The sequence below is a fragment of the Borostomias antarcticus genome (genome assembly GCF_949987555.1).
Source record: "Borostomias antarcticus genome assembly, chromosome: 5".
Lineage (NCBI taxonomy): Eukaryota > Metazoa > Chordata > Actinopteri > Stomiiformes > Stomiidae > Borostomias > Borostomias antarcticus.
The window spans coordinates 24903283-24916712 of NC_140238.1; positions in this window are offsets into that span (position 1 = coordinate 24903283).

The window sequence follows — 13430 nt, forward strand, 5'->3', positions numbered from 1 at the left end:
GCAGCGATGAGGCGGGGCCAGGCAATTTACGACAAGTTTAGGAGCAATAAGCGAGAGAATAGGAAGACAACAAGAAAGTTGACATTCCAATGTTCATTTTGCATCGTAAAACATTTGTAAAACATTTTGATGCATTGTAAGCTCGATTTTGATAATTCAACAATCTGGTCAATGAGTTTGTGAATTACAGTCTGAAGATCCAGTGTAGCAAGTTTGGTGTTAATTGATTGAAAAATGTGGGATGAGATATGTTTATTCATTTTTACAGGTTTTGTTTGCTTTTCTTCATAATTGAACATTAACTTCAGCAGCTGTGTGCTCAGTCAGTGGCCAATCAGTGAATTTATTCATTGTAATCCTCGGCGGGGGCTGGGTAGGGTTGCCAACAGCGGTCTTCGATTGATGGAGCTTGCGTTGGATTGTGGGTAGTGCAGTTTTCTCAGTATGAAGTGTTGTTTTCGGAGGACAGAATTAAACATATTTTTAAAAATTCAATTTTTGAGATAAAATTCTGAAAAAAATCACACTACATCTACCCTTTCATGACAATTTTGCCCTAATTTTTCATGAACATAGGACACTTATTGAGCGATAATTTGTAGTAAATGTACAGTATTGGTAATAGTAAAACATTTTGATGCATCATGCGCTCAGTTTTTGATATTTCAAAAAAATCTGTCTGGATCGTTTGGTGTGGGCTGTCTGATGATGCAACGCATGCATTTTGGTTGCAATTGAAAAAAAAATGTGGGAGGAGTAAGATTTAGATATGTTCTTTTCCATTGACCGTTTGAGGGTATAATTCAGAATACTGTAAAAAAACAAACATTTTTTGACATAAAATTCTGAAAAAAATCACACTACATCTTGGATATGTTGCCAATGTTGTCACATTGGAACTGTAAACAGAACTGTTAACAGTAAAACTTTTTGATGCGCTGTGGACTCAATTTTTTATATTTCAAAAATATGTGAGGATCCTTTGGTAAGGTCAGTCTGCAGATGCAGTATATCAAATGTGGTGTTAATTGAACAAAAAATGTGGGATGAGATAGGTTTGATAGGTTTTACAGTTTATGAAAAAATCAGAGTGATGGACTTAAAAATTCCTGCAAGGTCAGAGCGTAGGAAAGTTTTGTCTCACTTGGGACTACATTCATGTGGTGGTTTTACAATCATAGCACCTATGGCTGATTTATTATGATTTTTTAAAGTTTTAAACTTTAGACTGTTGCTGTAGCGCCACCTTCAGGTTTATTGACCTACAATGCAGGTTGAGGACTTAAGGTATAGTACTGGAGCTATGTGCAAAGTTTGGTGATTTTTTGTCCACGGGAAGTCAGACTTCAGTGGAAGATGGAGAATAATAATAATAATATAGGCAAATACAATAGGGTTCCGGCAGCAACGCTGCCTGGCCCCTAATAAAGAATGGGTGGCTAAAAAAATCTATGTGCCCACCACACAAGATTTCCGCAAAGACCTGGTGGAGCGTGTGCTGCAAAGACGACTGGACACGACTAGTTCTGCAAACCTGCATCCGAGGTCCAACTTCCTCCTCAGCCTCCAAATATTGCGAATGTGCCTCGGCCATCAAAGGCAGCAGTAGTCAGTAAAAGCTGGTCAAGGTTTAAGATGTAAATGTTGCTGCTAAAAAAAAGGCTATTGTTACAATGGTAACTTACAATCTTTATAAGATTTTGTAGTATTAGTAGTAGGCTAGTAGTAGTAGTTGAATTAGTAGTGGTAGTACTTGTAGTAGTAGTTGAATTAATAGTGGTAGTAGTTGTTGTACAGTAGTAGTACTAGTAGTAGGCTAGTAGCCTAGTCGAGGTAATAGAAAGTGGCACTGCTCAGCAGCTGACATGCACACGAGAGCTCTGTTCTATATATCTAAAAAAAAAAAAAAGAAAGAAAAAGGTACACAAAAAAAAGGTACACCCATTGAGATCGCTATACAAATAAAGCTTTTATTGATTGATTGATCGTGGAGGAATACAAGTACCTGGGCACTAATTGACTCCAAACTCACCTTTCAGATCAATACAACAACTCCATAGGGGCTAAAACTAACAGAAGACAAGGGATATAATATAGGCATATATATGCCTACATATAATGTATATATTTTCGTTATTATTATTAGGTGGTAACTTGTGATATTCCCACTATTTATTTCTTTCGTTCTTTCTTTCTTTCTTTCTTATTCTAGTTCTCCCCAGTTTTTTGGCCCTTAACTACTTCTTCATAGTTGTGCTAGAAACTTCATTCAAACTTTAAAATGTTCATCATCTTTAGCTCTTTTACGGATCCATTCAGATTTTTTATATTTTGTATAGTTTTTTAGAAATGTTACTTTTAAAACTATTCTTTTCCCATTGAAACTGCTTGAAACTGCTTTTGGAATGTTCAGTAACTTTGTTTTTAGAGTGGTGGCAGCAGTTGCTTTGAAAATATTCACACATTTTGTAAACTGCTGGCACTCCTACAGTTTTGACAGCTCACACACATCAGGGTTGGGAAGGTTACTTTTAAAAAGCAATCCCTTACAGTTACAAGTTACTTGTGAAAAATTGTAGTCAGTAACGTAATCCAATTACCACAATTTAAAAGTAAAGTAAGTGATTACTTTGTTACTTTTGGTGTTGGGGAGGCTATGGGAAGGACTGTATAAGGGGACTGGTTCAATAGGAATATGTTCCACTCGCCCCCGGGGCGTTGGTCAGGACACACTTGACAGGAGAGTGAATTTGGTCTAAGGCAACTTTACTGAGGTTGTAGGCACGGCCAGGGTATAGTACAGGCATGGGTATGAAGATGGTTGAATAGTAGGATGGTACAAGCACTGAGTGCGAATTACGGTGTGTGTGTGTGTGTGTGTGTGTGTGGTTCTGCAATAAACAGATACATAAAAACAGTAAGTATGAGTGCAAAATACCATACTTCTGTATCAAATAAATACTGCAATAATATAAAATAGTATGCAATAGGCATTTACACTACCCACATTACAGTACACTTTCCCATACAAGCTGTAGAATAACATCAACATAAACCAATAACTGCAAATAATAGTCTCCGCAGCATGAAACTGCGCTAAATGAGCTTAGTTGAAGGGCCGACCGCAGCTGCGCGTGTTGCGTAATGGCGGCGCCCATGGAACACACATGACCGAACTTAATGCAGATCAGACGTGCTAAATAAAGTGCTTAAAACATATAAGTGCGCACGCCAGTCTCACGTGTATTTCTTTACAGAATCTTGACTTACAGGAAATATAACAAAGTTATACAAGTTGTGCTTAAGGCCCGCAATCTAAGAAACAAACATCAAAGGAACAATCAGCTGTCAATCACATCGACGATGGAGCCGAAATAAAACACAACACAAATCAGCACGGCCAATGAGTACAACATAAATTACTGGGTTGAAACAGTGAATTTACAGTAATTCAGAGACGCACACTGACACTGCAGTGCTGCACAGATTAAATTGTAGCGTGGCGAACTTGACTGAATTCACCGCTCTGGTACTGGATGAATGAAAGACCCAGAACGCATTGCGCACTTAAGGTGGCAGGTAGATATTACTCACAGCTTAACTCTTCTTAAGGTGGAAATAATAAGCAAATATAATAATCATGTACTTAAATATTTGGAACCTTTCTAACATTTGGATTACTTTAAATAAAATGTACTGTGTATTTCACCAGAAATCCTACATTATTTATTATTTTTCTGTGTTCTAGAGCTGACAACATAGCTAAACAGCAGTTGCCCAGCGCCTGCCCAGTTAGAGCAAATTTTAATGCCAAGAGGTTAGGGTGCGTGTCATCTTGGCGTGGCTAGTTAATTGCAGTCTGCAAAACACGACACTCGTTGCTAACGTAACGTTAGGTGTAAACGTCGGAGCCAGCTCTAAACTCCAGGGGCCTCATTTATCAAAGAGCGTGTAAATTCAGGTGTAAAAGAGGGTGTACGACGAAAACGAGAAAAGGGCGGACTGCCGCGTATGACGAGAATATTTACACGCTTTTCGGATCTATCAAACATGGCGTACACGCTGCTGCGCCGATTCCTCAATGAAAAATCCGACGGTGTCGTAGAAGACAGCGGACGTGCACGCGCCTCGTGTTCCGCCCTCTCCACGCCCAAATTCAACCATATATGGTCAAAACTATGACAGCGCACAACGTGGATACCCGGAAGGAACCGACATAATATAGCGTGGAGCAAAGGCAAGACAATTACGTTTATGGAAAAACGCGGAAAGAAGATAAACTTTTCGGAGACGGAGGTGCATGTGCTTGTTGGTGAGGTCCACGCGAGGAAACAAATCATCTTCGGAAGGTAAGCTATTTGTACTAGCCTACATTTGTCTGATTGTTCCTACAGTTTAGGTAGCCTACTGTACGTTTCGTGCATCCTGTATTTGGCGTAGGCTACACGGACATTCTGTATTATGTGGCTGTGAGGAAAGCAAACATTCTGTGGTAGGCTATGATTGATTTAGGACCAAAAACAGGGAACGATAACACAGATGACCACTTCATAATGTTAGACCACATTAAACATTTTCCCCTCTGGGAAATTAAGACTCTCATCTAAATCACCCGGTAAATCACAGCATTTATTTGACTGCCAACAGAAAAACATATCAAATGAATATGGCTGCACAATGAAATGTTTAATGCATAATAATGTGTACAGACAAACTCAAAGAAAATGACTGAAATTGTTTCTCCAGACTCTGATATGGGGTGGGACTCAGAGGAGGGGGAGTCTGCAGTGGTCCTTGACCTGACGGTCGTGCCCCCGCCGGTTGCAGCCTCCACCTCCAGCGCCACGACCTCCAGTGCCTCCACCTCCAGCGCGCCGGCCTCCACCTCCAGTGCCATCTCCAGCGCCTCCGTCTCCACCGCCCACACCTCCACCTCCGGCTGCCAGCGTCCCTGCCTCAAGGGTCCCTGAGTGCTGGGCTTCCTCTCAGACACTGTGCTGGAGGCTCATGACCCTAGAGGCCCAGAGGGACATGGCAGAAGGGATTGGGGCAGTTGTGGGGCAGTTGTGCAGCAGTTGGTGGAGGTCACCACACTACACCACCAGAGCCAACAGGACATCCTCACTGCACTTCATTCCCTCACACATGCTGTCACGGACCTCACACTGTCACTCACTACCACACTCACGGACCTCACACATTCACTCACAAACGCACTCACACACCTCACACAGTCACCCACCAACAGACAATAAAATGGTAAAAATGTGAACCTTACTTGTTTGTGTAGCGGGCGCATGACCTCAGTGCGGGCCCTTTGGCTCCGCTGGTAACCCTCATGACGGGGAGGGGGCTGAGGGCTTGGGTCCTCATTTTGTGGTGGGGTCTTGACTGGTTCTCATTCTTATCAGCTTTGAATATATATCTTGGCAAACATAACAGAATGATGTACAAGAAGGGGACAGATACCTAGTGAAAGTACTATTGGTTGCTAGTAAAAAAACAATAATGAGGGCTTGGTATAAGGTGGAACCCCCAACCAAGGAGCAGTGGTGGGTGTTGTGGAGGAGATTTATGAGATTTATTTATGCATTGAGGATGCAGAAAGGAAAGTTTGAAGGGAGATGGGAAAAATGGATGGATTATAGAAGGAAGTGTGATGATACCACTAATATTAAAATTGTAATATTTGAGTAAGAGAAAAAAGCTGCATGGATGGAAGTACCCATAAGCTGTTATTGTAAGTTATGTTTTATTGTATTGTCGTTGTATGGATGGAAAATGCTAATAAAGATTAAAGTAAAAAAGAAAAAAAATATGTATCTTGGCTATGCACACACCAACAAGCCAGCCGTCACGCGCAGCGCCTGCCTCCAGTCTAGCCCCTACCCTGCTGTGCGCCAGGATGAATGAGTCATGCGTGGAGCCAGGCCACCATGCCACTACACTTGTGATGAGCATGTCGGCGTCACATATGATTTGGGTATTTATAGTGTGCACTTTTTTGCGATTCACATAGACGTATTCATTCACTGATGGTGCTCTTATGTGGGTGCAGTCGCCATCGCCGTCACCTCTTTGCAGTTCTATCTCGGCCAGTAGGCCGAGTAGCGCCGGATTCATATAGGCTCGCATTACGCACAGGAGGCCTGTCATTTATATGCTTACCAAACAGCAAACAGGTCCACATGATCACATATTAATGACAATCTAATTGGTCAATTATTGCCGTTTGATGGAGTGCCTGCATTAGGTGTGCGCATAGGTTAAGTTTGGGGAACAAATCCATATCGGACGATTAATGAGCCGGTTAGAGGACACGATCTTGCATTGCGATATATGTTTGTGGTGAATTGGGCTATTAGCCTACATAAACTCTCGCTCTTATTCTCTCCATCAAACATTGTAATTCACCGACGCACCACCTGCGTCGCCAGTTCCCCCTGTGTTCAAAAAGGGTGTAAAAACCCGTCTAAATCGGTCCGACAAGTTGAGAGGTGTCCTACAAAAGCGCGTAGAAAGGCGACTAAATATCCGCCCTTTTTGCTTGATAGATCGCGCTGTGGGGGGGGGGGGAAGAGGGCGTACGCCTGAAATCGCGGAAAAGACCGTGTAAAAGAAGGCGTACCTCAATGATAAATGAGGCCCCAGCTCTAACGCATTCTAAGCAGCTGTGATTGACGCTATTCAGCTATACAGCTTGCCAGTGGACACACAGCCTTATATATTATGGATAAAGCACCCACTGACCAGTTTTCCTAGGCAGTTAGTTATAGCTCTTGAATAACACCGACAGGCACTATTGAGTGAAAATAATCTGAATGGGCGCTTAGGTCTGGTTTTCTGGTTGAACATTAGCTACCCTAACGTTTGACATTAGCTAACGTTAACTTACCGGCAAATGCTTTTTCAGGTTGGACGTTGAGTCCATGGCCGTCGAGAGGGTTTTGTTGGCTGGGAGGCATAGTTACACTGTGCTGTAATATTGTTGTGGTTCTGTGACAGGTAAATAAAATAAAAGAAGCTGGTATTTCCAGGATTTTAATGCACATTGCGGTATTTCTGCCATGATGCCCGTGCTGCTCGCTGTCTGTCTGGCAGCTGTGGTCCAACAAGCACATCAGTGGGAATCTTGTTGACACGCTGCGCGCAATTGGTATTACTAGCCTAATTCTTTTTTTTTTCCAAGCTATTTTGTAAAACTGATGGGAGGCGATTGTAATCACGCCTGTAATCCCCATTAATAAGCAAATGTAACTAATCTAGATTACATATTTTAAATTGTACTGTAACGGATTACAGTTACTGTTTTTTTGTAATCTGATTACGTAACGTCGTTACATGTAATCCGTTACTCGCCAACCCTGCATATATCAAAATGTTCACACAACTCAGACAACGGTGCTGATTCGTATCAATCAATCAATCAAAGCTTTATTTGTATAGCGCATTTCATACCCAGAGGCAACACAATGCGCTTTACAGAGAACAAGGGAGGTGGGCAGACATCCCACCCCTACATATTCCAGAGGGAAGCAAAAAAACAGTAATCACCTAGGGGCCAGATAAGTGAGCTGTAAATGTATGTATAATGTAAGTGTATCTAAGCTGTGTGACTTAGTTTTCACTCTGACGATTTGCTCGGCAGCTGCACTCCCCATTGAAACGTATGGCGCTGCATTCTAGCTTTTGAGCTACTAATTTTGCAATTTTACTCTTTTTCTAACTTGTCGTTATGCCTACAGTTTTAACAGCTCTCATACACATTATATATAGAAATGTTCACACAACTGCGCTGATTCGTACAATGTAAGTATATAAGCTGTGTGACACCGTTTTTGAGGTATGACGATTTGTTTGGCAACTGCGCTCTCCATTGAAACATATGGTGCCGCACTAACTTTTGAGCTGCTAATTTTGCATTTTTACCCTTTTTCTAACTTGTCGCCATGCCTACAGTGTTTAAGCTATACGGACATATTATACATAGAAATGTTCTGCAAGTTCTCAGGATTCCTATGGTGTCAATATCTAAGCTGTAACATTTATAGTTTTCACGATAGAGCCGTCTGAAGCAGACCATGTCTAGGATCAGAGTGTCAGTTGGGATTAGAGTGGTGGCAGCTGTTGCTTTTTTTGAATTTGTGTGCATGTACAGCCTCTCTTAAAGGTACAGGCACCCTTTTATAACTAATGTGGTAGCACAGAACTCAGCCAAAGTGGAATAGAGACACATGATCTTCACTGGTGGGGGCCGGTGGGTAGCCCGGAGAGGAGTACACCGTCCCTGACTGGCTATGACCAAAAGGGGCGGAGCCTCGCCACCATGCCACTATTCACGCCACAGAACCCACTTTTCAGCCCGAGTGGGCTAGAGACACAGTCTTCAATGGTGGATGCATGGAAATTGCCCGGAGGTCACTGTACTGTCCCCGACTAGCTGTGACCCAAGGGAGCGGAGCCTAACCAGCACGCCACTATCCACGCCACAGGCCCCACAACTCAGCCCCTGAGTGGGCTAGAGACACGGTCTTCACCGGTGGAGTCAGGTAGGTGGCCCGGAGAGGGGTACACTGTCCCCGACTGGCTCTGACCTGAGGGGGCGGAGTTTCACCACCACGCCACTATCCACGCCACGGGCCCCACAACTCAGCCCGAGTGGGGTAGAGACACATGGTCTTCACTGGTGTGGGCTGGTAGGTGGCCCGGAGAGGGGTACACTGTCCCAGACCAGCTCTGACCTGAGGGGGCAGAGTCTCGCCACTGTCCACACCATGGACCCCACAATTCAGCCCCTGACTGGGCTAGAGGCGCATGGTCTTCGCCGGTGGGTGCATGGAGATTGCCCGGTCCGTATTAGTACTAGCAGTAGCTGTTACATACAGCTGCAGCAGCTAGCCCACCTCACATTTTCTCCAGGAAATGTACTTTCTAGTTATTATTTTTTGTACCATTATTATTTTCAGATTAGTATTATTGTCGTTTGTGTGTATAATGTGTAGCCTATTTGTCATGGAAAATAAGACCCCCCCACAAACACACATCAAACATGATACAAATGCTGTCTGTTGTAAATAAACTTTACTTTTGTTTGAAATATAACATCACTGTCATGTTGTTATAGAATATCCAAGGCTTCTTCAGACTCCTTATAACCACAATATTCTCTACTCGGCAATGGGTACTTCTCTCTAATAGCCAACACGACACAGCTAGGCAGAACTTTTCTGTTCCCATGTCCCAATGTCAAGCCTCTGAGCGCTGTGATAGTTATTTTAGACTTGTCTAGTCCAAAGATTTACCAAGATACGTTCAAAAGGTTGAGTCTGGTTTATTGAATGAAATCATTACGAGCGCAAGGACTTCCTGACAAACGCAGCAAAGGTGGTTCAGTCAGAGAAGTGAAGTCAGTCACTTCTGGCTGTGGCTTATGTACAGTCCAAACAAAAGGTACAGTCTTTAGAGGATGTGATTGGCTACTGCATTGTACATGAATGGCAGGCGTGGCCAAGAGTAAAAACATGTGACATGAGAAAACAAAGAAAACAAAGCTCTGAATCAGGACGAGGAAGACCAAGGTGGGGCCCCTCCGACCTAAACAAAGAGATGAGGAAGAGCTATGCAGAGTGTGTTTACAATCACAAAAGGGGGGAAGAGTTGGTGTTTTACATTAGACTGAAACTGGGGTTTGCAAGGGACTTGGGGGGAGGTGATAAATTACAAAGACAAAGGCTAAGGTGTTTGGATGTAAATTCCTGGACAATCCCTCATTTGTGCCTGAACAGGCACACACAAATAAAATATAAAATCCAAACACAGTGTAAACAGTCAGCTATGCTATACATGTGGAAAGGAAATAATCTCTCCACTAGGTGGAAACTTTAATTATTTCCTCTCAACGTGCAAAATCACACACCAAAACCCCTTGCTTCAGAAATTTGACAGGAAACAAGATAAAAAAATGACATGATTATATACTATTTATAGTCTAAGAGTGGACAACCATTCACCAAAAAACAAACTTGATTTAACAAGGCAAAAAAAAGATAAAATGGTTACCAGTGTAAGAGGGGCAAAAAACCTCTTGGTCAATTTAGAGGAAAAACCCAAACTTATTTATCAACTCATGTTTCAATCATTGCAACTCTTGTAAACAAATATGATATTTTTCAGATTATTTCAAAGTTCATTCACTCTTGTGAGGAGGTGACCGGCAAGGTCAGTCTCCGATTGCTCATCAGAGGAGGGGAGAGTGTGGCGGTGACTGTCAAGGTCACTCTTGTTCACAGTGTATCCCAACAGTCATTTAGGTGGCACTTCTCTTTTGGGCAATAGAATGTCATTGGGGAATGCAAGGCGTCTTCTCTTCTAGATCGCAACTTCAATGTCGCGTTGCTTGAAATCAGTTATGTTCAATGTTAGTGTGTGCAGGTGTGTGTGCGTGTGTGGTGCATCTTGTGAGGAGGTGACCAGCAAGGTCATTTTTCCTCCGATTCCTCGTCAGAGGAGAGGACAGTGTGATGGCCCATGGTTTTGGCCTCTGAGCCCTCTGGTTCAGCTGCATTCTGATCTTCTGGTGTTTGCGATCCCTTGGTGGACCGTCCTCTGCTGCTTGGACCCGTCGGCAATGCTTGCATGGATCCAACGAAGTCCTCTCAGATCGCTGTCTGCGTGATGAGTAGAAACTGGTACGGCCCGAGCCACCTCGGCGAGTTCCAGCTCCTTCGTCTGTGGTCGTGGACCAGGACCCAATCCCCAGGAGATGTGATGCAGGAACCCCTCCTTAGCCTCAGGAAATGGCGGTCCTCATTCTGTTGGAGACATCTGTTAACATCCTCCGCCACCCCTGTTTTTGAAACATGATCTGGCCCGTGGGCTAGTTTGAAAGCATAATGAAAACATGAACGAGGTAGTACAGGTTTGTCATTAGGCCCTAGATACAGGTTAGTTTGGTGGTGGAAATGTGCACTTAGTCCTTCATTTCTTTTTCTCCGCAGGTGGAGCAGATGCTTGTAGGTCAGAAATGTAGGCTCTTGAACTGAACCCGGTCCATCCCTGTACTGCTCCACGTAGGGTCGACCCGGGTCGTGCTGCTGGAGGGCTCACCTCGGCGCTCCCCCAGTACAGGCTGATGAAGTGCTCCATCTGTGGATCCACAGATGAGAGAGACAAACAGAGACAAACAGAGCAAAAGAGAGTCCTCTGGTCTGGTCTCCCTGTTCCCTTCTTTGGTCAGGAACGGTTATTCAACAGTCTGTAGGAGATACTCAGAAACATGGTTAAGCGCAAGCTCCTGCTTTGGGGAAAAATTTTTTTTATTATTCTGTCAGGAAAACTTAAACAGGGTGACTGTTCAAGTGTCATTTAGAGCCAGTCTGTAGTAGCCTACAGTGACATCAGGGGCAGCGTTAGAATGACTTCAACACGCCCAGTCCCCAGTCATGATCAAGGCAATTGGGTGTGGCTCTAGCATTTCTCTCACGATTTTATGAAAATAAAATAACCATATTCTCGCCTCAACAAAACAACACCCCCTAAGGGTGAAAGCAAAAAATTTCCTGAAGTCAGGATAAAAGTAGAGATGAGGCAAAGAAAATGACACTAAAATGAACTGGCTTCATTTACAATTAACTAATCAAAACACTCCATCAAAGCTTCATTTGTATAGCTAAAATTTGTATATCTAAACCCTCCCTCTTCTGCATTTGAGGACAGAGTATTTGGGCACTGCTCCTGTTTCATACTTATCTGTCGCTCACAGTGAGTTGGTGACATGGCGTTGGTCTGCATCTCACGAAACCCAGATCGCCCATCTGTAGGGAAACAGGCCAGTAATCTCCATCTCCACCTCCGGTCTGTGCCCGTCTCCTGGTTCGGCATTCGCCCATCACTCCCGGAACGACAGTTGTCTGTAAAAAACCACTCAGAAAAAAACACTCAGGCCCGATGAATGTGCCTTAAACTATAAACATGAGATATTTAACATACTCATTTAAAATATATATAAATTGGGTTATGAGATGCTGCATTCAGATTAAGACACTAGCAACCCTTATCTATTCCCCCCACTATTATGCACAACCCTTATGTCTTAAGCTACATATCAGAAAGAGAGACAAAACAAACAGTTAAAACAGACAAACAGCAGGTCCCAAGCAGTCCCCAGGAAGGCATGATCCAGGCTTCTCAAAGACCTGCCGCCCAGGGTCCATAGCACCTGAAAATTAAGACTCAAAACACAGACTGGGTTCAATAGCAGAGGAGAAGGCCTAATGCCAGCTCCTCAAAAAACACATTATCATTATATGAATGAAAATTCATACAGTAGAAATGCATAAAACGAACAGCTTATGGCCATTCATTGACTATTGAAACAAAACTCCTGAATCAAACACCTATTCAACCCTGTCAGACTTTTGAGTTCTCCACTATTACCTAAAAGATCTGCTCAGAAACATTAACAGCAACTTAAGACTCAAAGGCTCTACATCTATTTCATCCTGCCACCATTATCTTAAAAAAAAATCTCTCAATCTTGGCTAGTTAAAATCTCCCTTATGGGTTATTGAAGGGAACTCCAGCAGGTGGCGCTCGACCCCAAAATCGGAGGCTCTTCCTTCCGGACCTGTTCGGACAAATACCTCGTAGAAAGGGGTGGCTTAACTCGTAGAGAGAAAGGGGCGTGGCTAATGGCGCAACAAGTCGAGGGGTTAATCTAATTTTAAAACAGAGTTATTCTGCTGGGGAAATGGCGGAGAGACCGTTTGCTGAATCTCCTTATCTTTCCTTCCTGACCTAAAAAAAAAAAACTCTCTCGTGCTACTCTCCCAAATCTTAAAAACAGACCAGTCTAGAGAATCAACAGGCTTTTCCCTTAACCCTCTAGCTGAGCCCGAATCTTAGAATTTAACACTAAAATGTCAGATGTGGATGTAAGAAATCGAAAATGCTTTAGCACATCAATCTCATCAGGCTAGCAGTAGAATTCTTTACATCCTCTAGCATATCTTAATAACTAGTGTTACGGGGACACCTAGTGGTGATCCCAAAATGTTGCATGTATGACCCGGAAGTTGTCTTTGGCAGCGCGGGGAAATTTAAAGAAACAAATCCCAAATAATCACGACGCAGCCTAAAAACCCCAAAACAGCAACGAAAGGAAACCTTATAGTTAACTCACGGCGGGAAAGAATACAATTTCGAAGAAACAAACATTAAGACACATTAAAATTCGCTTAGTACTCACCCAGTCAGCGAAGTGCTTTGTTCTCTTCTGGCTCAATGGCGGAACACCGCGATAGCGGAGTTTTCCTTATCTCCTAGGCAACCAGCTAGCTAGCCTACTGGGAATCTAGCAGAATTTTAACAGTCTAAAAAGGGTACAAAACAATACTTTACCTGGATCCATGGCGCGCATAACAAACATACAA